This window comes from Dermacentor variabilis, chromosome 2 (assembly GCF_050947875.1).
Source record: "Dermacentor variabilis isolate Ectoservices chromosome 2, ASM5094787v1, whole genome shotgun sequence".
Taxonomy (NCBI): Eukaryota; Metazoa; Arthropoda; class Arachnida; order Ixodida; family Ixodidae; genus Dermacentor; species Dermacentor variabilis.
This window is the reverse complement of record NC_134569.1, coordinates 34,416,959-34,441,838: the sequence shown is the minus strand read 5'-3', so window position 1 is coordinate 34,441,838 and position 24,880 is coordinate 34,416,959. Positions and strand designations below refer to the sequence as shown.

The following is a 24,880-nucleotide window of genomic DNA, read 5'->3' as shown; positions in this document are numbered from 1 at the left end:
GATCAGCTTCGCCATGCTTGATTTGCTTAAAAAGCTTTTCCGCGACAGCTGATACTAGAACCTTCCTGTACAGGCAGACAACAAGCGGTGAACCTGAGCATCAAAACTTTTTTGCATAGAATGCGGACATGCCCTTTTGACGGTACTGACAAGGCACAGGTTACCGATCGCTGTTTTGGCTAATTTCGAATGGGCTGACTGGAAAGAGAAAAGCGGTTTCCCGCTCATTAGTTTTTCGAACGACCAGCACAGATGTCTACTGAACATCTACAGATTGACGTCCAGAAACCTTAAACAGTTATTTTCAGGTAGCTCATGTGTCAGCTCTAACGGATGCAGCCGTTTGCTAAATACAGCTAACTTTTTTCCTGCAGCTTGCTCAAACACCTCCTCCGGTCATTCAATGAGAACTAAGAAAGTGTCTACATATCTGCACACTTTTGCGACCAGGGTCATATGAAAAGTTGGAATATTGCGGTCTTTATATGCGCGGTAAATATCGCTGAGGAGAGATGCAAGACATAAACGTATGCATATTCTACTTTTTTAACTGTACTGGCTTTCCTCCCAAGAGACAAAGGCAGATTTAAGATAAGACGACAACAATTCTAAAAACCCTGGAACCGCCATTCCTGTCTCGTTTTCGAATGCTATCGATCCAAAGTTGTATGCGTCCTTTTACACATCTTAGCATCTCATTATGTGGGAGGGAATAATACAGGTCTTTTACATCGATCGAAAAAGCCCTCAGAACATTATTGTTTCCTTTTAAAAACCTTATGACGGCGTCAGAGTCTCTTACCAGGTAGGGGTTGTCAATGGTTAGCAGGTTAAGCTTACTCTGCAGTAATATGGCAACAGATTTCTGACAAATCCCCTTTTTCCTTACAATCACTCGTAGAGGACATTCATTCTGGTGAGCTTTAGCGGTAAAAAGGAAGACCAAAATTAGCTTTGCAAATTTTTCGACTGACTGCTAGTTTGCCGAGGCTGAGTGCATTGCAAAGCCTCTTGGCTTCAGGTTTTACTTTTGTGAGAGAAATATCCTCTCGTCGAAAAACGGATTCAATAGCTAGAGTGGCTTTGGTGTTGAAGGTATTGCAAATGATGCTCCAGGTTTTTTGCCGATCATTCACATATTGCGAATGGTAGCAGTCTATATGTACATTCCTTCGAGGCTTCATGAATAAACTATCCTTTTTCCAATAAAAGTGATAACAGCATTACATCGGTTAGCTACATGTGGTGTTAGCAAGCGACCCCCTATGCTGACAGAGGACGTGCCGCATAAGAAGAAAAATCATGCTTTGCCTGTGGCTTCACTTCACCTTCGCAATTGACCATTCATGCTGCATCGGAATGGCTGACAACCTTACATGGGCTTGTTGTGGCTGCCAGGAGACAAATAGAGATATATTTTATCGGTTGCTATCGCTACAGTGTGCACAGAGAAGAACACACGACTGGGCTTGCTAGAGTTGTCAATCACAAAGTGCTGGAGAAAAGAGTCATCAGATATTGGTCGATGTTGCCCTCAGTAACAGGATGTGTTGAATGTGTTGCTGAGCTCTCTTGGAAACTTGTGAGCTGAGTGACACACTTTGAAAGTTGCGCAGATTATGGGACAGTGGCCTCGCTAGTCTCCGTTGTATAATCCCAGGAAAGTGTTGTTGCAATTTTTGAGATAGGATGATCACTTGTGGTTCACTAAACGATGAACATTTGTGCAAATGTATGCGAGATATTGTCAACATTTCTTCCCTCCTTCTATTATTTTTAAGTACGTCCTTGCCTTTCTGTGGTGGAGTGCAGCAAAATGGGCCCAGGCTAGGTTTTCCAACAATACTGACTTTATCGGGACAGTCCCGACTACTGAGTAGACGTTCCGAATCCCGACTTGACGCAGGCTGAACTGTCAAATGTCCTGAATTTTCCACTTTTTCAGTGAATAAGAATTAATAAACAAGATTTCATTTTTCTAATGCATAACCCGTCGGTTGCACATTATTCTCTATTATTTTCTGTCGGATTGTCTTAAACACAAAGGTGATCCTGTTTTTGCCGCGATTCTAGTCCTCTTCTAGGTCCGAACCGTTCACAATACCTCTCTATCTGTACGTTGGTAGCCATGTTGGCCAGGTGACTACTGCACCTTTCTTGTAGTAAATCGCAGTATAATAGGTTTAAAAATTGGTGGAACGTTGCTACACATACAAGCTCGGACTGTCGGCTCCTGGAACTATCAGGGTCCATCGTCCGCATTCTTTGGCTGGAACGATGCACCGGTCATGTGCCCTTTGCATCAAAAAAAAAGAAGCGAGAATAGAGACTTAGTCGCAAAGTAGGTAAAAATAACTATACAGGCGTAATAGGCGGCAAAAAAAAAATAACTGCTCTGGACTATACCCTCTAAAGGATGCATTGCCGTAATTATAGATGTGTCGAGGCAAAACCTCCATACGGCGCACTTTCGAGAAATGGAGCAGGTTCGGTTTGACTAAGCAAAGGTTCACGTGAGGCAATGGTATCTGAAGCTGGCGTGGCTGGTGGCCACAAGCAGTGAGAATTACTCGTAGAGTAGGTGAAATTAATGTTACGGGCGTAATTAGAGTCACTGTAATCGAAAATGAATGGCGTTGCACTATAGACTGCGTTATCTTCGGCATCGGCGCACTTGGCTTCTTGGTGAAAAAAAAAATGTCAACCAAGTGTCGATGCTAAAGAAAACAAGGTGTGAAATGTGTGAAATGTGATGCGAATAAGACAAACAAATAATATTGAACTTGAAAAAGGGACTGAAAGAGAGATATATAATCAACATTTAATCATCGAATCATTGCAACCTTGATAAGAACCGTATAACCCCCCGTCCCTCCTTATTAACTTATTGATTGCTTAACTGTCTATGTTGCAAGGCGTGAAGCGCATAAGCCCTCGGAGATAGGCGGCATTTCGGTCAGTGAAGAAAAACGCCCCAATTGAAGGAACATCTCGCGATAGCCGAAACGCATCGGGGATGTGGCCCCCGTGTTCGGCTTTAAAATTTCGAAAAAGCAAAATTTTACTGATGGTTACAACGATCTGAGGGGACTCTACATGTGGTCTTAGAGATGAACCTTATTCCACTATCACCAAAAAGTTCAGCGTAGCCTTCGCAGAAACTGTTTTGCTTTGACATTTGTTTGGTACCTCCGGCACAAGACATTCCTATGGTTTAGATATATTTTCCTTTTGTAAGCGTGGGTGTTTAGACCAGAGGATACGACACCCGTCTTCTGAGCGTGTGATCGTACGTTTGAAACTCACCCCCACAAAAGCTTTTCTTCTCGCATTTCTTTTGTTTTGTACATTAATTTGCTTATAGCCATTCTTCTTACGTGATGGATGGACGGACAGGTTTCCTCGTTGGGTAAGCGTAGAAATGCTTCTGCATTTAAAAAGGAAATAAGTTAGGAGGCAATTTAGACTCTAGTTTCGTGGCTGAAAGACGCTGGGTGAGTTGGGGGCGACAATAAAGCACAGGCAATAGTGCACGGTGAGGGGAGTAGGAGGAGCGTCGAACTGCCTAAATTTTACAGCGAAGCTGTTTATGGCTTGGGCTTCGTGCATTTTTCCTCTGCGTGTGCAAAAACTGTGGATCCGAGCTGCGGCAGAAGTGAAGCAGGCTTCAAGCACTCCAGCAACTTGCAAAAATAAATTTAGTATCTTGGGTCTAAATAGAACCCGTATCAGATATTATGCTAATAAGAATAGATACTACAATTTGACTGGCATCGGCCAGGTCTACGTTCAGTTCAGTTTATTTTCCTTAAGGACCCCCGATTGCAGGGGTATTACATAAGGGGTGGGTACAAGATTCGAATTAACACTAGTTCAAGTAAAGTTCAAGTTCAAGCACGCATATATATACACATACATAGTATACATAATCAAGTATATTCACACATGTATTTACACATATCGAAGCCTATATACGTAGACCAACGTATACGTATGTAAATACAAACCACACATATAAGGAAAAATCATGTACAATGTTGTTCGCACCGCCCTGTCTTTGTAGGCCTTCTAAGCGCTTGCATATATCATTTTTTTCCTTCCGCTCTCCCATGGTGGCGGTCCCATCGAAACGTCCCGTCGTCCACGCGAATGTTTGTAAAAATTACGGTAAATGAGTTCGTACCTTTCTTCAAAATTCTGTCACCTCTGTGCGGTATGCTAAACAACTTAGCTGGGTATTTACCTTCACACAGTGGAATGACTCAATATTTTTTGGCAACGATAACTTCGAGATCCACCCACATTTTTAAACCGTGATATCTCCGGGAACAGTAAACGAAACAGAGACGTTTTCTTTAAAGAAAAGAATAAAGGCCAGCACTGGAGTACGCAACCGGCGTTCAAGTTATCGTGCAACTCCGCGCACTATTTGCAACCACCCTACCGTCCCATCTCATCCCAGAACACTCTCCCGAAAGTTTTACGTACTTCCGCATCACAGCGATGGTAATGCAGGAAGAATCTGTTCAGTCTTGATTTTCACTGCACCATGCGCGACACGCTTCATGCCCTTCACGGCACCTGTGCATTTTCGAGACAGCTGTTTGTGCACGGTAGCCCTTATTGGCTACCGGGTCTGTCAGTTTTTGGGTAGGCTTCAAAGTGGTTCGTGACGCTCGCTCCTAGCCTTTTCCTTCATCATAGTTTGGCACTCGTGTTTATCGTGGTTACTGGCAGCAAATGTGGATGTCAATGCAGTGTCACTAGTGTACCTGCGCATTGCATTTATGACAGTTTATGCTATAGGCACAACAAGACATTGTTTACTATGAGGACTGACCGGGACTTACGAAATTCTCAGTGCCTAGAGCGTTGTATGATGACCGAGAAAGTAAAACAGTGCGATGAACCTTCTGCGGTTCCCTCGTAGATCGTAGTTGAAAACTTGCGCTACGTTAAGAACCTTTCTTTGTGCAGTATTCTAGCAGCCTTCTCTTCTATCTACAAGGCACCCCTTCATACCCTACCTTGTCAGAAAGAGAAGACAAAGTTTTAATCTGAGCTGTAAAAATCCCACCCTTACATGTTCTCAGAAACACACGCACGAATCAGAATTTCCATTTTTTAATGATCCATTCAGTAAATTTTATTCTTGAACGAAATAATTCCAGCACTAGCAAGATCGCGTGCCCTACTGATTTGTTTCTTACTCGGCATTGTGATGCACTAAAAATAAGAATGTTACCCCTACGCTTGAATCTTGTTCATATTTCTTCTAACTGCTTGGAATTTGTAATCCGTTTGCGTATAGCATAGTACATTAGTGTCGTGTGAACTTCCTTTAATATTTGGCGTGTTCAATTCACGATAAAGCCAGAGGGAATGCGAGTCTGTAGTATAAGGCGTTTGGCTAAGTTGGATTCTAGTGAATCCGAGTGAGCCTGGCTGAGTAGAATTCTTGCGAGTCTGAGACATTAAGCAGAAATATATTTTCGGATCTAATCTGAGTGATTTCCGCTTATTTTGCGAACATCTGGTTGCAAACCATTAGAACTGCAGTCTGTGTGACTATTGATCATCTGTACTACTCCGTGACCTGCACAACTTATCTTTTCCCTCTTAACCTGAACTAAACTAACCATCACAGAGAGCATCTGTCGAGTTATAGCACTAGGCTACAGCTCCTTTACCTTAGATTGCCTACCATAGTCCGTACCTAAAAGATGGACGCTAATGTTACTCGTTTGTCCGCATAATTTGGCCAATAACTGAGAAAGGCGGACGGTAGTGAACGTGATTGTACGGATCGTGGCTGGACAAACAGTTATAACATTTTATAAAGCCTTCTTTTAATAAGATAGAAAGGCACTTCATTATCAAACTCTTGCCCAAATCTCGCATAGGATGTCCGGTTATCCTACTCTCTCAAAGTAGAGGAGGGTCATTAACCTCTCGAATGTGACTAGAGATGCTTCATTTCAGTCCTGCCAAGTGAGCACTTGTTAAACGTGAATCACATTGAGGCAGCCCTATGACGCTTACAAGCAACTAATGCCAGGCGAAATAATATTCTTGTGAGATGTATGGATAGTACTATGACTTCAGAGAAAAAGTATGAGAAATTTCCGTTCTCACAAAGTACGGTTCAATAGCTGGCGTTCTCTTTCGGAGAAAATCTGCTATATCAACACTCTGGGTGGCCCGCGAAAACGTCCAATGTTTTCCAAACGAAAACAATAAACACTCATCCCAATAAGTCCTAAGCTCATTGTCCAGAGTGGCCTTCTAAAATGACCTTTGACTCAGTACTCCGAAACACATCACATCCCACTGTGCCAACAACTCATGACACCGCAGTAGGAAGTGCGATGCGAGCGCTCGATCATTTTTTTCTCCACACTTTCTTCAATCAAGTTTCTACGCGACAACCCACGTCACCTGAGAAGGGATTGCTGCCTGCGAGGGAGGCCCTTATTTGGAGGTTGAGGGGAAGGCAATAGGAATTCCGTGGATGGAGAAGAGCCTACATGCATTATGGATGCGAAGCGGTCCTAATTTCCGTCCAATATTATTCGAGCCATCATTCAGCGCAACGGGTGCCCACAATAATACCCTTCCGCTATCCTTCTTTCCGGAACGCGCGATCTCGTTTTCGTTTCATTTTGTCTTTCACGCAACGGTGAGGGCGTTTATATTCTTTTGGCTCCGCAGCGCAGTTGAAGGGTGCCTGTTTAGGGAAGTACGCCGTAGAGCGTGCATTTGATCGCCCAATCGGGGAAGGCGTCGGGGAGGGAGGATGCCTAGGAGGGAATAGACGAGGCAGGAAAGGACCTTAGTGCTCCAAGCTATAAGTAAAGCTTAGGGTTGGCAAAAAGGAACAAAGCGAGGGAACGAGTGATTATGAAGGCGATCTCTTCAGGACTGAAGAATGGTGAAAAAGCGTTGGGGGAAAGTCTGAACAACAGAGGGGAGGCAGTACGAGAGAAGGAGAAGGGTGGGCGAGGAAGAAGGCTGCCAGAATACGACATCTGACGGCGGGCGAGCTAGGTTTTAATGGATCGGGCGAAAGCTCGCCCTCCATCAAACGCTAAAGGCAGGACGCAGGAAGAGATGCTCTGCGCACCGGGGAAGGGTTTGATGGCGCGGTGGAGAAAAAGGAAAGGGGAGGGGGACTTGCTTTCTCGGCACGCCACGGATTACCAGGCCTGACTGGTTTGATGGCGTTTACGCCAAAGGTGCTCATTGGCAGCGCGGCGGAAAAAAGGGAAGCATTAGCGGCGATCTTTATAGGCCATGATTTGCAGGAGCTGGCTGTATAGGCTGGAGCACGGTTTTATATGCGTACCTTAGATAAGCCGGACAAGGGGAAAGTGATATTATACATTTCCTTCTTTATATCCGGAGCGCCGAAGAATTGTGGATGAAGTCGTGCCGTAGAAATCCTCAAGGACGTTGCGACGGCACAATGCGTTGAGTCAATTCAGTGCGCCTAGTACAACAAACTGTGGCCGCAGGAAACCATAGACGTTGGTTTAAGAAACATCCCTTGTTCAATCGATGGTGCTCTTTTTGCATGCCCTTGTGTTATTAGGATATTAGATAAAATACAAGACACAACACAAGCACCCATCTCATATGAGATACAAAAAATGCCACGACTTGTAAAAATCTAAGCGAGAGTGTCGTTCATTAGTTGCTTACTTTTGCACCTAGGTTATGACAAGCACTCAAGAGTGCCAAGAGCTTATCATCTTTAGGCGAGAACGACAAAATATGAAAATTTTGCCGCAGCACTTGATTTGATTTTGAGAGCTTTATATTTGATTTGTCTTATAAAATATAAGTATAAAAACTTGGAGGATAAGAAAAATACTTGAGGAAAAGCTAAACCTGCGCTATGAGCGATGGAGCGGAAAAGGATTTAGCGTAACTTTAAAATACAGAAAGAAAACAATGTGGATTACAGCTCAAATTCTGCTAGCTGACGTTATAATCGCAATTAAAAGAAAGAAGTGGGTTTCGGCAGGTTACGTAATGCGCACAGAAGGTAACGAGTAGTATAATAGCATAGCAGAAAGGATGCCAATGGAAGGGAAGTGCAGTCTAGGGGGGGCCAAAGATTAGATAATTTCATGAGATTAGAAAATTCTTAGACGTAGCAGCGATATTATCACATGACGCAATACAGGGATAACTAAAGGTGTCTGCGAGAGGGCTTTGTCCTACACTGGGCATAGGAATGCTAATGGGGATGCCGCACAAATGTGAAATCGTCAGCAGCAAAGTTCCTTACAACCACTAAAACGACCAGCTTCACGCCTCCTAAGCGGTAATGATATGAATAATTCGTGTTCTTTGGCCTTTTAGGCAGACGTTTCCACTCAATCAGTGTCAGTACTGGCAATAAAAGGTTAGTAAGTTACCACATACTTCGAGAGAGAAAGAGAAAAATTTATTTGCAGAAAAGCAGAGACGTAGGCGTGAACTATACCTTGCTCTGGCCTGCTACACTACACTGGGGCAAAGAGACGGGTAGGAAAAGGTCTGAAGAACGATGATGATGACATGAGGACGAGGTGCGTATATACGACGTCACCACGGTGTGGCATCGTGAAAGCAGCGCGTCTAGCCCAGTCGCTCGTAGAAAGGCTATAGCGGCACTTGTTATCAGGGCGGCGCTGTTTGAATTTGGCCAAGGACTCAAAGGAAACTCGTGTGATAGCGGCCTCTTATCGACGTTCGCAATTAAAGAAACCACTTCCTGTCGTTCTTGCGCGTACGCGGGACAAACGCAAAATGTGTGTGATCAAGTGCTTTTGGCACGTGACAGTATTCGCAGTTTGGGCTATATCAATTTAGCCTATCCGATGTCTATAACCCTTGATTAATGTGATGAATGTGATGATGGTGAATCTGGTCCACCATTCTTGTTTGGCTTCTTATGAGCTTGTGAGGCATGTGGAATTTCACTCTGGGTCCCATTTATGCACTGGCTTCTGTCGTCGATCTAGTTTGGTGCAATGTTCCGACGTAGAGTTGCGCATTACGCAACGAAGTAGGGCATTTGTTTCTATTTGTGAGAACACAATGCGTACTTATTATTATTATTTAAATCATTATTTAAAGCAGTTTTCGCTTCAAAGTTTCTCGGTTCATTCTCTCTCACACCATAGTGAGCAGGTATCCACTGAAAATTCAACTTGTTGCCATCTCTATTTGCATGGTCGGGATGCTCTGTTTAATTATACGGTCCCCGTCTGAGCACACAGACTATAGTTCGAAGAGCTGGCTTGGAATCGCAGAAGATCGTACACGTACGAGGAGGTTCCTCGGGGAGAAATCAAAGTGCCCTCGGGATAGCAACAAGTTCTGCGGCAGCTGATGCTGGCCTATGGTCTAATTTAAACCGACGGATCTGTCACACCATATGCCTCAACTGCATCTTCGTCATCCCACATATGATCATAGAACATACCTCAGACACATGGAAAAGAAATAAATAGGTAGGCACGCAGTTGTGCCACTAAGCTTCGTTCGTTGACGCAGGCAATGTTTGAATACCTTGAATATAGCAATGAAATTATTAACATTGCAGCAGGCGACATGGCCCACTACTAACATAATGGGAATAGGTGAAAAATAATAGATCTACAAAGGACGTGAAAAGACGCTATAATGGCGACATGATGGAGTATAATGTAGGACCCTGCAGTTAAAAACGTCTGCCGGTCGCGTTCGGCGCTATATGAATATATATAAATCTGTGTAATATTCTGCAGAGTTACTCTCCCAAGTTTCTCAATTTTCTGACCTGGCCGTTCTTATAAAAGCCAGCAATTTATATCAAAACATATGGCAGAGAATTGCAAGCACGGAGAATGTATCGATTATTCGGTCACCGACATTATTATTAATCTCATGGTGTTCTTTTACTGCTGCGAACATTGCGGGTCAAGTGTACCTTCATCCCAGTTGTGTGCAGGAGTGCGGATGCTGATGAACGTCCTGAATAACAAAAAGATCTGTGTATATATATATATATATATATATATATATATATATATATATATATATATATATATATACACATATCTTTTTGTTATTCAGGACGTTCATCAGCATCCGCACTCCTGCACACAACTGGGATATATATATATATATATATATGTGTGTGTGTGTGTGTGTTCCCAAAACAAGGCCATAGAGCAAGCGTGACGTTTACGTGGTGTGATACCTCACTGTTATCACGCAATATCCCTCCAGTCAAAGCCATAAAAGCACAGCTTTTCAAATTCCTTTCCCCATTGATAGGGTTACGGCCACCGCTCACAGCTATGCAGTGCTGCATGAAATTTATAAGCCTGGGTAGCGTTGCTTGTTTATGAGTAGAAACTTTTGGCCTTTGTATCCTGCTGAAACACGACCCAATGCTCCCGTTCTAGAACATACGCTCAGTGCGCGCTTTCATTGGTAGAAACAATGATTTGATTCATGGTGCCACCGGGCAGTAATGGACCGCTCTTTTGTTTCACTTGCACAACGCTTCTCAAGCCTCTGATGCATGCATTTGCAGTACGCTAGTGAAAATATTTTTGTCACACCGTACGCCACTGGCATGCCCTCATTCACGATGTCCGCTTCTTTAAATACAAACCACGCTAGGCCAGACGGTATTTCCTTTAATTATTTTGAGTATGTTTGATAGAGGATTCAACAGATGATCTCAACAAGTTTTTGTTTTATACAGGTTCCTTATTTCACGCAAGAGCTGCGCATATGATGGCAGCAGAGACCGGCCAGTTTCTTTTCTCTTTTTATAATTTGGATGACTGCCTCGTCAAAGAATTATTTTTAAGGAACGCCGACATGCAGCAAATCAAATAGCCAGCAAAAAGAAAGGAAAGAAGAGAGAAAACGTAAGGTGCGTAACGAGAAAATTTTATATTTGGGATAGTGCTAGACTACCTTTATGGCTAATTATCTTGGAAGCGGCACCTCTCTGCTATCTACTTTCTCCAAAAATATTATATGTATAAGAAAGGCCCATGCGGCTGTTTTCGAGGCAGTTCTAAAAAAAAATCAACTGTTATGCGCGTGCTAACCTTATTAAGGAAAGTGCTAAAGGATGTTTCCTGTATGTGAAAATATATTATGATATCCAGACGAAATAATTTAGTGCCCTGCTTTGATTATCTTCAGTCCTGTTTGTCTTTGGGACGCTTCATTCTTGTAAATATTAGCACACAGCTCAAGTCTCCGCGTAGTTTGTATTACTAATGCACTTAGCTAATTGCAAGCTGCAGAAAGCAACAGTACAATTTTGTACGTGCTTCCCGAATATTCTGAAATGAAATGTCTTTCACTTTGGTCAAAATAAGGGGTCACTTGCTATTACTGCTTGCAATGAAATGTAATGGAAACATGTAACACTAATATCGCTTATATCTTTGCAACCGTACTATCCACGCGCCTTACTTTGGTATCGCGGTGTAAAAAGAGAGAGAAAAATATTACTCGATAACGCATGTGTCACGTGAGCAGATGGCGCTGTTGCTGCGTCACGCACGACGCAAACGACGCAATACATCGAACTCAAACTTGTGCTCATCAGAAGCTATAAGGCTTACAAGTCTGCACTTTGTTGCATCATTTTTACGCTTTCTCGGAAATGGTGACCCCGCGTTCCACGAGTCAAGAAATGACGTTGAAAGGCAGCAAGACAGAGAGATGCCAATCCGCGCCCACCACCTTCGGCCACTGCGGGTCCCCTACGAATAGAGAGCGAGCACGATTGCAAGATTAGAGCGATGAACCCACTAATTCTGTCATATGTTTGGCATGTAAGCTTTGTAATACGCAAATAAACGTGGCTTGTGTATTTGGTAACGTCATTTCCGTACTCTAGCGCCCATGCACCCTCAGCAGCACGGACAAGACATTCCTTGTACTCCACTGTGGCTGGTTCTCCGATGTGACCTACGCAGTGTGTTTTTTTTTTTTTGTTACTGCGGTACCAAACAGGCATGTGTTGGAACACATGTACGCAACAGATGGCCAAAAATATTGTTATGAACAGGTCTTCTAATAATTTTACGTAATAAATCAACGCAAGCCCGATGACAGCACCAAAGAGATAAGATGACGGAGTTAAATTAGTATCGATGTACGCAAACGTGCTCTTTAATACACCTTGCACTTGACCGCGATGCTTCTACATGGGACTAATCACCTTCCTTTGTTTGGTCTTGCCAGCAACAGAGAATGACCTATTGAGTAATAAAGAAACAAAACAAATAAAAGCCATCCATTATTTCGAAAATGTTGTCCGAAAATCTGTAAGCACATGTTTTATCATTGTCAAGGTTATCGAAAAAGAAACAAAAGCACGGAATGTAAAAAAAAAAATTCGAAGCATATCCGATAGCCGAGAAAATACAAGCACCAGCTATTACACACGTTAATCTTTCATAAACGGCTATTTTGTCGTCGTCATATTATGCATTGTTTCTGTACTATACTTCTAAGCTCTGTTCTACAGAAACTATTGCGCCCGCCGACTCTCGCAAGCTAACACGTCGTCAGGCTTTCCGAACACAGCATGTAGTGACCCGGTGGCCCAGTTCAGAAATGTTTCCGTTCGGAGGACCTAGTCTTCATCATGTGGCCACTTGTACCTAATGACCTCTCTTTCACAAATGACCTCTAGCTATTTGTGCGGAATTCTGTAGATTACGAAAAACCTCATGAATTCGACCACAGTTTTAAAGCTTTAGCTAAACATAATGGGGAAAAGACGGGCACAGAGATGTAGTCACGTGCACATACATGCGGTACACGCGTAGAAATGCCGCCTCAATCAGCAGCGCCAAGCATGAGCCTAAACATGCAAAAAAGCTACCCCACCCTCAGATAAGTCCACACAGAAGTGCAAACACGCATAAATTCAACGCCTTCTGCGCTACCTTGCAATAACGGAAAGTCTAGAACAAACACACGTGCTGACTGTGCACTGAGCGCAGATCCACGCACCCGCCCGTTGCCTAACACAGCTCGCCGACAGGACAAACGTGTGTTTGTACGCGCTCGTGCGTCTCTAGCTTGGAAGAGACGCATGGCCTGCACTAACTTGGTAAGAAGGGACAGGACGAAGTAGCGCGCCGGCAAATCGCTGTTCTCGCTTCGTTCACCTGAACACGCCTCGCTGGCACAGACGCTGTCTCTGCCATAACAGTAACTTAGCAGCGCCATTAACAGCTTGTGTACTGACGTGTGCCGGTCGTTGCCAGAGAGCTAATCTTCCCAGAGGCAGAACAAACCACGCCTGCTCATGCGTTGGCATTACTGCCCCAGAACAACCTTTGTTTCTTGAACCTGTTCTAATCTGTTTCTAATGCCACGGCTGCTAGGCGTGAGCCTTTGTAAGCAGGTCATTTCAGTGTGTGCGCTGGTATCTATCAGAATAAATTGCTGTATGCGAAGCTAGGTACTCGAAATCACTGGGTGCACTTTAAAACACGGTAAAACACTTCAGACACTGAAACCAGCGCATTTCTCAAACGTGCAGAAAAAGATGCAGAGTATGCTTCGCTTTCAAAGTTTTTTAGCTTTACTGAAAACCACATAACGTATGCCCGTGGTTAGACGTGAGCAAGAAGTTAATTATCGCTTTTCATTGCATTTTACAACGTTACTAGCTTGGCGTACGCGCTATGTCTAAGACAGGGGGGAGTCATAAGTGCCATAAGAGCTTGATGGCTTCCGTTTTCTGTCTAGGTGAGAAACAAAGGTTTTGCGCAGTATGTAGAATGCGAACTTGGACATGACAAAATGATAAAATAGTGCGCTACTTAGTAGATACCGATGCAGTTGTCAGGTCCCTTTCTTTTTAAGGCTAGGATGCACTATATAAAGTTTTATTATACAACTTCACGAAGAACAAAAGCCACGCTATTGTTCTCACATTACGCACCGTGGAGGCATAGGGCTTTAGCACTGCGCTGCTAAGCCCGAGGAGGCAGGATCAAATACCGGCCCCGGCGGCCGCAATTAGATGGGCTCGAAATGCAAAAATGCCGATGTACTGGGCATTGGCTGCACGCTAAAAATTTCCAGGTAGTGAAAAGTAATTTGGAAACCCCAAATATTCCTGTGCCTCATAATTTATTGTGGTTCTGGAACAGAAAACTCCAGAATTAAATTTCTTTTACCGTCACATTCAGGTGCATGAAGTGGTCCTTCATATGTAGATGCATTTGTATGACACTCAAAACGCATAAATTGAGATAGCTTAAGGTAATATGATAAAAAATATCTTCAATAACATCGCTTACTAAATTAAAGGTACAGAGCACCGGTAAACAGCAGAGTTAATTTTAACTAGTTAAGTGCCTGAGCGTAGAAGAACACACATTTGTTGCTCCGACATCGTCCGAATGTGCAAACAAAGTTACCAAAACGTTTTTATTCCCTGCCGTGCAAGGCACTTGCGAAAATGCGCTGACTGAAAAGTTTCGTACGTTACCTCTCTTTTTTAAAGTTGCTTAACATATTCAACGACCCAACACCGATGCACCTGAATAATTTCTGAGTGAAGCGCCTCCCTAAGTGGGCTTGTCAAATCAGTTGAGAAACCTGGGAAAAAGAACTTAATTTTTAGACGTTTCGGTATTTTTCTAAAGTATGTGCTTATATTCACAATGCCCACGTCCGCCTGTCCACATATTTTAGATTGCTGTATATGTTCTCATCAACAGCCACATTTTGAAAGCGCGAGTGTGATTTTTCAGCACCCTGGCAATATCCCAGCAGAAATTGAGGAGGCATATACTGCATTGACAGTAGTAGTGAATTCACCGTTCGTAAGCCATGGTTTGATGACTTTACACATAGAGCATGTTTCACTTATTGATGCGACAATTTATGCTAGTCATTAACGACTTTTTTCTTTCTTTTTCTTAATTTTTTTTTATTTGGGGTGTCTGTAAGCTTCGCGCTTTCTGTATTGCGGCGCGTCATTTTTTTAATAACTCTATCCTTTCAAGAACAGCACTCTACTGCCTGCACCTCGCATTCTTCTTGATCGTCATCACATCGTGGCGCTGTGTACGTCAAGTCTACTAACATCGTGCTCCGTAAGTAAAGAAAAACATCGGGGTACAAAGCCATAGCGCGTAGAAAGTCGTGCAAGATTGAAATAAGGTGCCGGGCTGTGAGCGGCGCTCGCAATGCGCCGCGGTGTTTCCAAGGACGCAAAGGGCAAGGGTAGACAACAGGCAGACAACCCGAGAAGGAATGAGGAGAGAAATGAGAATGCGCGGGTCCGGCTGGGATGGAAGGAATGGAGTAGAAGAGGACGGCGAGTGCGTGGACAGCCGCTTCCATGGCCTCGGAGACGGGGCAGCCAACCAGCGGTCCATTGTATACGGCCACAATTGGAAAGAACGGTCACAGCACCGGTCCACCATAAGAAAGATTTATGAAAGATAAGAGGCTGGGTACAAGATAGAGAATGAGAAAGAGCGAAGAATAGAAGACGAGGAGTGCGTGAGAGAGGCTGCGGACTGTGATACGCAACTGGGGATCCGTTGTCCAAGACTATTCGCTAGATGGCGATGCCAAAAGGCGCTTTCTCCTCGCCACCGTACACCCACTCTCAGCCTCCATGTCCCCGTGTCTCTGCTCTCTCTCTTCTTTTCTCGTTGTGTTTGAGGCACAAGCATGTGGCTGTCTGCTGCCCCGTAGAAAAAATAAAAGAAAGGAAGACTGAGCCCAGGCTGGGAACAGAATAAACTCTGCGGACCGGGTCAGCAGGGGATAGTTTGGAGAGATGAAAGCTCCGATAGACCGCACGGTCTTTTGTACCCGTTTCTGCCGTTGCCCTGTCCCAGTCCTTCTAGTGCTCGGATTCGTGGCTTTTAAAACGGGAGCCTACGAAAGAAAAGAATAGAAAAAAAAGGAACTAAAAGATGGAGAAAGGAATGAAACGGTTCGTGTAGGCGAGTGCTGATGGTTTCCCATAAAGGTGAGCGCTACTGCAAGCCGAAGCCACACCAAGAGCAAGAGAGTAAGAGAGAGAGAGAGACAGAACGGAGGAAGCGGAGAAACGAAGAAAGAAAGAACAGTAGTGTTACAATGTACCGTATTGTGTGCCATCTCTTTTTATAGAAGGGAGATATCATTCGCAGACTATTTCGCAGCAAAGAGCCATTCCATTTTGTTTCGAGTATTATTTCACTAGAGACTGTTGCCGCTGGCTCATAGAAAACGGGAATGTGGCAGCACGCGCACGCTTGTATTTTTTTAAGTGCTCAGGGACAATGGATGTCTCGTAACTCACGCTCGGAGCTCTATAGTTCAGACCGAAGACCAGAAAGCGGCGCTTATTTCGGAACGCAAAGGGCTGCTCTGTGCGACAAAATTATTAGAAGTAAGGATAAGGAAAAAAAGAGGTTTTCTATATTATAACATCACAGCACTACAGCAACAGCTTCTGGGGTGAGTGATGCGCTCATATCGATAACTGACTCGTTCAACACAGACACCTAAACGAACAATTTTCACAGGAATTATCTGGATTTCTAAAAAACATTTTAAAGAAAGCAAGGAAGAAGGAAAAAAGTAAATATTGATTACCATAGCCACTTTCGTCGCCACTTCACATATTGACTGCACCTTCATGAATTACAAAAAAAATAAAAAATGTAATAATGTTCAGGAGTTGCCTTCGGTTGCCTTCACGTAAGCAGAATTTTATGTACCGCTAAAAAAAAGAAACCTTTTACATTTTGAATGAATAAGATATACAAAAGACGCGCATATTCATAATGCATTCGTGTTGTAATTAATACACAACATCGACAGTGTCCAAATGACGCTGTCAGGAGGATGTAAATAGACTAACGCTATTGAAAAATTATTTTGAGCTTAAGAAAGTGTTAATATTCGGAAACTCTAAGACTACTTTAATATGAATATTCAGTACATAATTTCTACCTGACCCAATGCTTCTACTACAATTCAACTTCGTTCTTAAAATTCATTAGAACCTATTATAATAGTTTCTACGAGTTGCCGCGATGGCTTAGTGGCTTGAAATTTCGGTGCTAAGAACGAGGTCGCGGGATCGGGATTTCTATTGGGGCGAAAATCAACAAGGCTCGTGTACCATGCATTCGGTGCACGTTAATCAAACGCAGGTGGTCAAAATTTATCTGGAGTCATCAACTACCAGGGCGCCAAATCATTTGTGACAGCTCATATGATAATTAGCGCGTGAATGCCAGGCCACACGAATGTTCGGAAGCATGTAAAATTGTTAGTCGCATTGCATTTTACCCGAGTGCAGTTTTGCCTGTAAAGGGTGCACCCTTGCAATGTGTTGCACTGTACGGCGAAGGCACAGAACAGGCAGCCTTATTAAACGCCTATGGTACGCTATTTTCATCTCTAGAGCAGTAGCCAAAAGACAATATGACGTGCAGTACAAAGTATCGAAGATTTTGTGCGAGCGTGCATCGTCACACAGCTTCAAAGATGGATGAATGCAAGATAAAGATGAACTATCACAGGAAGATGTTAATTCCGTTGAGGATGGGTGGTTCTTTCAACTTCTTGTTGGAAGCACACCACTTGTTGTTTCCTTTAATCGCAAAATGTGCCCTTCAATATAAGAATACTCACTTGATAACATTCCTTTGAAAAGAGCGAGTTGTACGCGGACTTAGGAATACTGGTTGGCTCCCGGCTAAATATCGAAGAACATGTTTCAAGCATCGTTATTGCACCCACCTTACAAAATGATGCTCCCATAGGGCCTGTAAGGTATTTTAAATAATAATAATAATAATAATAATAATAATAATAATAATAATAATAATAATAATAATAATAATAATAATAATAATAATAATAATAATAATAATAATAATAATAATAATAATAATAATAATAATAATAATAATATCAAGGATGACTAGAAAGTTTGCGAATGTCAACTGTGTTATTCTCTTGTATTCTTCTCTTGTCCACTCGAAGTTAGAGGTTAGTTCTATTGTAGGGAACTGTATTAATTTAACCAATGTCGCAAAAATTGAATGTGTTCAGCGACGTTTCATTCGTACCCTGCACGATCTATTTCTTGGACGCCATGCATTTCATGCGTATGAGCGTAAACTGCACAGGTTTAATATTAGACCCCGGAAATACCGTGATTACTTATTATTGCATAAATTGATTCACAACCACTTCTGTCCGTGGTTACTGTCAGCTGTAACATTCTGCGTACCTCTCCCTAACTTGCGTAATCCTAGCATTTCCTATGTGAATGCATCTTACACCTGTACACTATAACACTTCCTTGTAACACAACAAGATACCTTGCGTAATGATGTTGATATATTCAGCTTCACTGTTTGCTCATTATCTGACTTTTGCCTTTGAATATTTCATTTTTTTGCATTTTGTACCAATGTTGCTTGAGATATGTTTTGTTTTTCGATCTTATATTCTTTTTGTAACACGACTGCACCAATATTAAGGCGCAAGCCGTTTTTTGGCGCTTTCAAAAAATAAATAACTTAAATGAAATTTTGTTTCGCTAATATTAGTTTGGCGTTGCTTGACTTCAACGATTTTATAGTAAAATGCCCAATTTTTAGCTCTCTTTTAGATATTCCTATGGAAACAAATATTTTACGACTTTTCATTTGCGTATAGTTTAGTGCAATAACAACTAAAAAAGATAAAAAGCAAGACTGACTGAAGTTGCTGAGTCAATTTTATATTTTCCAATTTTTTCGGATTGCTGGATTATACGGGCCTACACAGGCGGCAGTGATGTAAACTGCTAGAACCAATTTATAACGGCAGTCAAATCATCGACAGCCGCTACGTGAACATTGCATTAATAAACATCGTACATATTTCTTGACTGCAGCACAGATCGTTGTTGTTGCGGCTATATAGAGCAGGGTCCCTCCCAGCACCCTTACAGTACAAAGTCTGCGTATCTGCAATAATCAGTAGAAATAATAAATAATTATCTTTAAAGTATCTTTCAACAAATTTTAGTGTAGCTTTCCTTCCACTGTATTGGTTTTCGAATTCTAAGGTTTCCAGCTCTGTAGGTAGTAAGCGCTTGCAGCGCTCCATAAACACCGTTTATACTGGCCCAGCAGCACTTTCTCAAATCAAGTGTATGACTAGCTGATGCGATTTCACAGGACAAACAATTAAAAAAAAAACACACCGGCCATGCCCACTTCTCAAACACTACGAATTCTGCAACGTTACAGCGGGGTCCTTTTCCTCTCTTCTTTTTAATTTCCTGCTTTCTGCAGTTTTTCAGTTCGCTTTCTGTTCCCTCGCCTGCGCGTTCCGCCGTCCAATTCACGGGCGCGTGGATGAGCGGGGCTGATCCCTGCAATTGCATGGATAGTATGACACAGTGGCTCATTCTGCTCACTTCGCTTGCCGGTCTGCCTACATCTGAACCACGCGATTCTCGTGTTACAGATTTCATTACTACACTTTCTTTTGCTCACTCTCATTGTTGTCGCTTTCTGTATTGGCAATGATCATCAGTTTGGTTGCCAGTGCCCATTCTGCTGGTCTGCTCTTCTTTTTATAAGCTTTCCAGCTGCTTCTCTCTGGACCCGCCCCAATGCATTGCTTCCCTCAGGAACGTGAAGCTGCCCCAAGCCTACCAACTCTTCGGGCACCTGATTCATGGCACCTGTACTTTTCATCGCCACTTCTTCATATTTTCTCATTAAACGCCCTATGCGAGCCCTTTGTGTCCTCGCTGAACTGGTCTTAGGACACTCGTAGTTGGCGCGCCCACCTTTTCTTTTTCCAGTTGGCTTTTATTTTAAATTGTGCGCTTTGGGACCTTCACCCCTCCTTTTTTTTACTTTTCATTGGATTTAAACCCGTTATTACTTTTTAGTAGGTACGGGTTTCCCCCTTTTCTTTAGTTTGCTTTATTGTTTTGGGGGAACAGACGAAATTCGGGGCCAGGTCCAGAAATATTGGTTACAAATTACGTGGCACGAGTTCTGTGTGTACTACTATATGAAAACCTGTAGTAAATATACATTACTAAATTGAGCATAGATGTTATATCTTTCCTGAGAGCGCAGGTTTACAGCTCAAATCTGCCAGTAAAAAAAAGAAAAGCTTACCATTGAAGAAGCTCTTGCGTACTCTGACCGAACAGTATTTAAAAATTTAGTTGATGGTCGCTTCATCAGCGTAGCAGAAAACCTGTTAGCAAAGGGGGATGACATGGCGCTGAGAAAAAGCTAGAATGGATTGTATTCTGAGTGCAAGATACAAGAGAATAATTTCACTCTAGATATACATCGTTTAAAATTTACTGAATAGTCTGCATTTCTTTTTTTTTCATTTTCCTTTGCCGTAAGATTCGAAGTTCTGAATGTTAAAGACGATTTCCATTATAGGGTTTGTAATACGAATCTAGCTTAAAAACAACCCGAAATTCTTTTCGCACAGAGGTGAAGATGATGCTCATGTGGAATACGCGTATACTGGTAGATGAGCTCGAAACTGGTTGTTGTACGCAGAACGCTTAGCAGTGGGGCACTAAGCGTCACAGAGTGCTTTTGCTATTTGTGCAGTGCAAAACAAATCAGTGCAGCAGCTAGTACGTGTTGAGGACGTCATTATCCCCGAAAAAGGGTCGCGAGCACGTTTGATGGACGGAGGCCAGTAATCTGACCGGTTGTAAATCTGAATGCGGGTCAGTTCCGTGAAGCTTTTGCTCTTGATGCCTTCTGTGTGCTGCACTTACCGGATGTTCGAGGAGCAAGTGACAAATTTTCTCGAAGTATCGCCCAGAGGATCAAGCCAAAGAAAACGTGCGTTCGATACAGTAGAGGAAATTATATATTTTTATGCGTTGTACATAGGCGCAGTCGATGCATTCGTGTCTCGGCACTCACCAGAGCAGGAAGGGGCACTTAGTGTATGGCAGCTTATATTATATGCACATGAGACGTGATTTATGCGGTCGAACCTTTCAGTGCATTTACGTCCGCTGACCGTGACTTTTACAGCGAAGCTGTATATGGCTAGGGTTCCGTGCATTTTTGCTCTCCGTAAACAAGAACTATCGTCATCAATGGTTCATACCCCGTAGGCATTCATATGCTCGCAAACGAGCAAAAAATGCAATGGCTGATAACCGCGTAAGGCAGAAGTTACAAGCACTCGGCAAAGTGAAGCGAGCAGTGCTTAAATTCTCTCTAATCACACATGCAACATACAGAACATGTCCAAAACTGCTATCATCAATGGTTCATACCCCCATGCGCAATGGCTCATACCCAGGTAAGCAAGTAAGCAAGCAAAACTGCAATTACTCGTAGTTCCGTAAGGTTCATGGCTACTCACTTTGCGTCAGTTATCTGCGATGACACTACCCCTGTTGTTATCGGTGATTTCAACGTGGATGTATTAGTATTGGAAAGGGAGCGATATCCCTTGGGATGCCATACCGATGCGGGCCAACCAACCATCCAGCGGCTCATGTGCATCGACTTAACATTTTCAAAGAATCTGATTGCAGTTGCGAGTGAAATAATGACCACCCATCAAGACAATAAATGAGTGTACGTACCATTCGTCATGATGACCACCCATCAAGATAATAAATGAGCTCGCACCTTTGTTCAAAATTATGTGTGGCTTCCGTGTCCTGTGCTAAACACGTTCGCTGCTCAACCATCTTCACAGAGTGGAATGGCTCATGATTTTTGTTGTTACCTTTCTTTTTTTGCTCAAGGCCGGCTTTTCGTGTCAGTCAACTTTATGATATAAGTATTCTATGAAACAAAGAGTAGCCGGTGCCGCCTTACATGGCCAACATCTGCAAAATTTTGTATGTCAAGAAAGAAGAAAAAACGTGCGCAGTTTGCGCTAGTGGTGCAAGGCTGGAGTCAACAACAGAGCTGGTGATCACCTAGCTTTTACGTGGCTTGCCTAAGTTGTTTGTAGGTTTCGTGAGGTTATGCGAGGTTTCGCTAAGTTGTTGGTAGACTTGGCTAAGTCATTTCTAGGTTTTGCGAGGTTATGGTAAGCTTGCGGCTAAGTTGCTTCTAGGTTTTGTGAGGTTATGCTAGGTTTTGCTAAGTTGTTGGTAGGCTTGGCAAAGTCGTTTCTAGGTTTTGCGAGGTTATGCTAGATTTTGCTAAGTTGTCCACGTGGGCTTGACGCTAGAAGTTTTCTTGCCGATGTCGAGCGTTCAGGCGCCGACTCTCGCGTTCCCTGGACTGAAACTCAGGATCCTTGACTCGGCGTGGCTTCTTCTTTGGCGCAGCTTCGGCGCGGTGTTCCGGTTGAGCTCGGCGACGACGCATCACTTTTCGCTTGGCAGTACGGCGCTCTTCCTGGTGAGCCGTTTCTTCTTCGGGAGTCCAGACGTTCTTCGGTCTTCCCATGGCAGCAGCACGTACGCACGAAGTAGAGTAGGCGAGAGGTGTGTCGCCACGCCGGCTATCCAAGCTTTTACTCGCCTATGACGCCACGACTCCGCCTTCAGCGCGTGGGGTGCGAGGAGGTTGCGTGGCTCGGTGCTCTCGCAGGTGGTTGCTAGGCAACGCGAAACAGCGCCCAGCTGGGCTGAGTTTTCTGGTAACGCTCCACGTCGGAAGTAAAGCTTAAACATTTTCGTGGTTAAAACGATTTTTTATATAGAATAGATTTATTTACATCTTTCGTGGTTTAAGTGGACTAACACTGGGTATCTGGGTATCCAAGGTTTGATGCAGGCTGTATGTAATTTCGGTTTTTTTGAACGACAAAACATGTTTCATTTTGTTTTGTTTTTGTGCTGAGGCTTCGGTGCATGCCCCCGCCCCCCTCCCCACCCTCAAGCGTGCTTCAAAAAGGTGGAATATATAGTTCATGCGTATTGTTGATAGACAGCTTCGCGTGCATAAACGCTAACATACAGAAAACCGACAGCACATGAAAGTTTGACATGAAAGTCTTCGTGAACGATTCCTTGCTTTACAAAAGTAGTGCAACGCAGGGGTAGCCGCGATTGCAGCCAAATGTTTTTTAGCTTTTTGGGTCTGGCAGGCTGTGCGCGTTACTCACAATTTGTGTTGAAATCAAGTACACTTTTTATTTATTTATTTCATCATACTGCATTGCAGATTGGCCCTTTTAAAACACTTTTCAAACAGCATTCTTTTTATGGAGTCATAAATTGTGCCTCATTAAACAAGCGATGCACAAGTTACTTCCACGTTAGAGCTCCTTGAATACCCTAACTAAATAAAGAATTAAAAGAGAAGAAAATTTTTCCTGTAGACGAATGGGAGATAGGGTATGTCGGTTGTGCAATATTCGTTAAAAAAGAAGGGAGGTGTATCGTATCAGTCGCACATGCGCTCTTTGTACGGGCCCTTCGTCTAGCGCGATCTCTGTATGGCATAGGCAGTCACCTGAAGGCTACGTATATCGTCAAGCATTCACGAACAAAACATCATTCTTCTTGTTGCTTCCACGCTGCGTGTTCTCTGCTGGACGCCGAAGCATAGGGAGGGGGAGAGCGCCAGCTGCAAAATAACGGCAATATGAACAGTACAGATATTGTATCGTTGTCACTATTACTGTGGACAAATACAGTTGCTAAAAAGAAAGCGGAGAGCTGACGAGTGAAGAAAATCAGAATTTGTAAATGCAGGTGCCATGGTCTAAGCGAAACTATCGTCAGGTGTTCGTGGAATAGTGTGCCGCTCGGTAACCTGGCCGGTCTAGATAAAAAGAAAATCGCGAAGCAAAAGCTAACAAGTACAAGTGCCCGACTCGGCTGCCCCAGAAACTGGCTGTGACTAATGCCTGTGGCATAGCCGTCGTAATACCAAAGGCTAGCGAGTATGACTGCTGGCTAGAAAAGCGGAGCGTAATGTGGCGTGCAAAGCTAGCGTTACCGTAAGGCACACTGCGTTGGAGGCGTGAAGGTGCACAGGCTGGTCCTGTTCCAGATTTTCTCATGTTTTTACACGACTCTAACTTCTCAATGGCGCGAGAAATCTTTGTGCTTTCAGGGCAGCGCACGAAACAAAAAAATAAGAAATGAAAGAAGAAGCGAAAAAGAAAGATTTACTTTTTATAGTCTTGAGTACATGCTAAAAGAAATACAGTTTTACTGTCACGAAAGTCCTCCGAGCGGGGACCGACTGCTAAATGTCAATCTTGTACACTCGTTCCCGCAGGTAAGGCGTGAGAATTGCAGATGTCTCTTCTTATTTTCTTTTTTTTTCGAAGGCCTCATCATCAGCCTGGTTACGCCCACTGCAGGGCAAAGGCTTCTCCCATACTTCTCCAACAACCCCAGTCATGTACTAATTGTGGCCATGTCGTCCCTGCAAACTTCTTAATCTCATCCGCCCACCTAACTTTCTGCCGCCCCTGCTACGCTTCCCTTCCCTTGGAATCTATTCGAAGGCCTAATAAGAGACAAATAATGAGTCTTGGTTAGTGCTTCAAAGGGCTTTGCGGTTGCTTGCAGGTTATAAACAGAGACCTAGCTACGTAAAATGTGGCCATTGCCGTAAATGTAGTTGCGCATATTATGCAATAATTCCTGTCACAACATGTTTACGGTTGAGAGACACTTTCACTTTGAAGTAATCCGTACACAGCGCATAATTCGCAACATAAGCATGTGCAGTCGGAATCAGACTTGTCTGGAGCAGTCGAACAGGCGGTTGACGGCTGCACGACCGCCGCCTCTCACTAGCTGCTGGGTTCGAGTTATGTTGGATTCGAGCGCCAAAAGATCGCGTGCAGCGTGTATTCTCGCGGCCAAACTGCGATATCGGTCGGTAAGTTTTGTCATAAGAGGTAGCCA

General features: G+C 43.4%; 1 pseudogene; it reads right to left on the bottom strand.

Annotated features, from left to right (window-relative positions):
• Window positions 1–3,628: 3,628 nt before the first annotated feature.
• LOC142573432 (U2 spliceosomal RNA) lies at window positions 3,629–3,785 on the bottom strand (annotated as a pseudogene).
• Window positions 3,786–24,880: the final 21,095 nt, after the last annotated feature.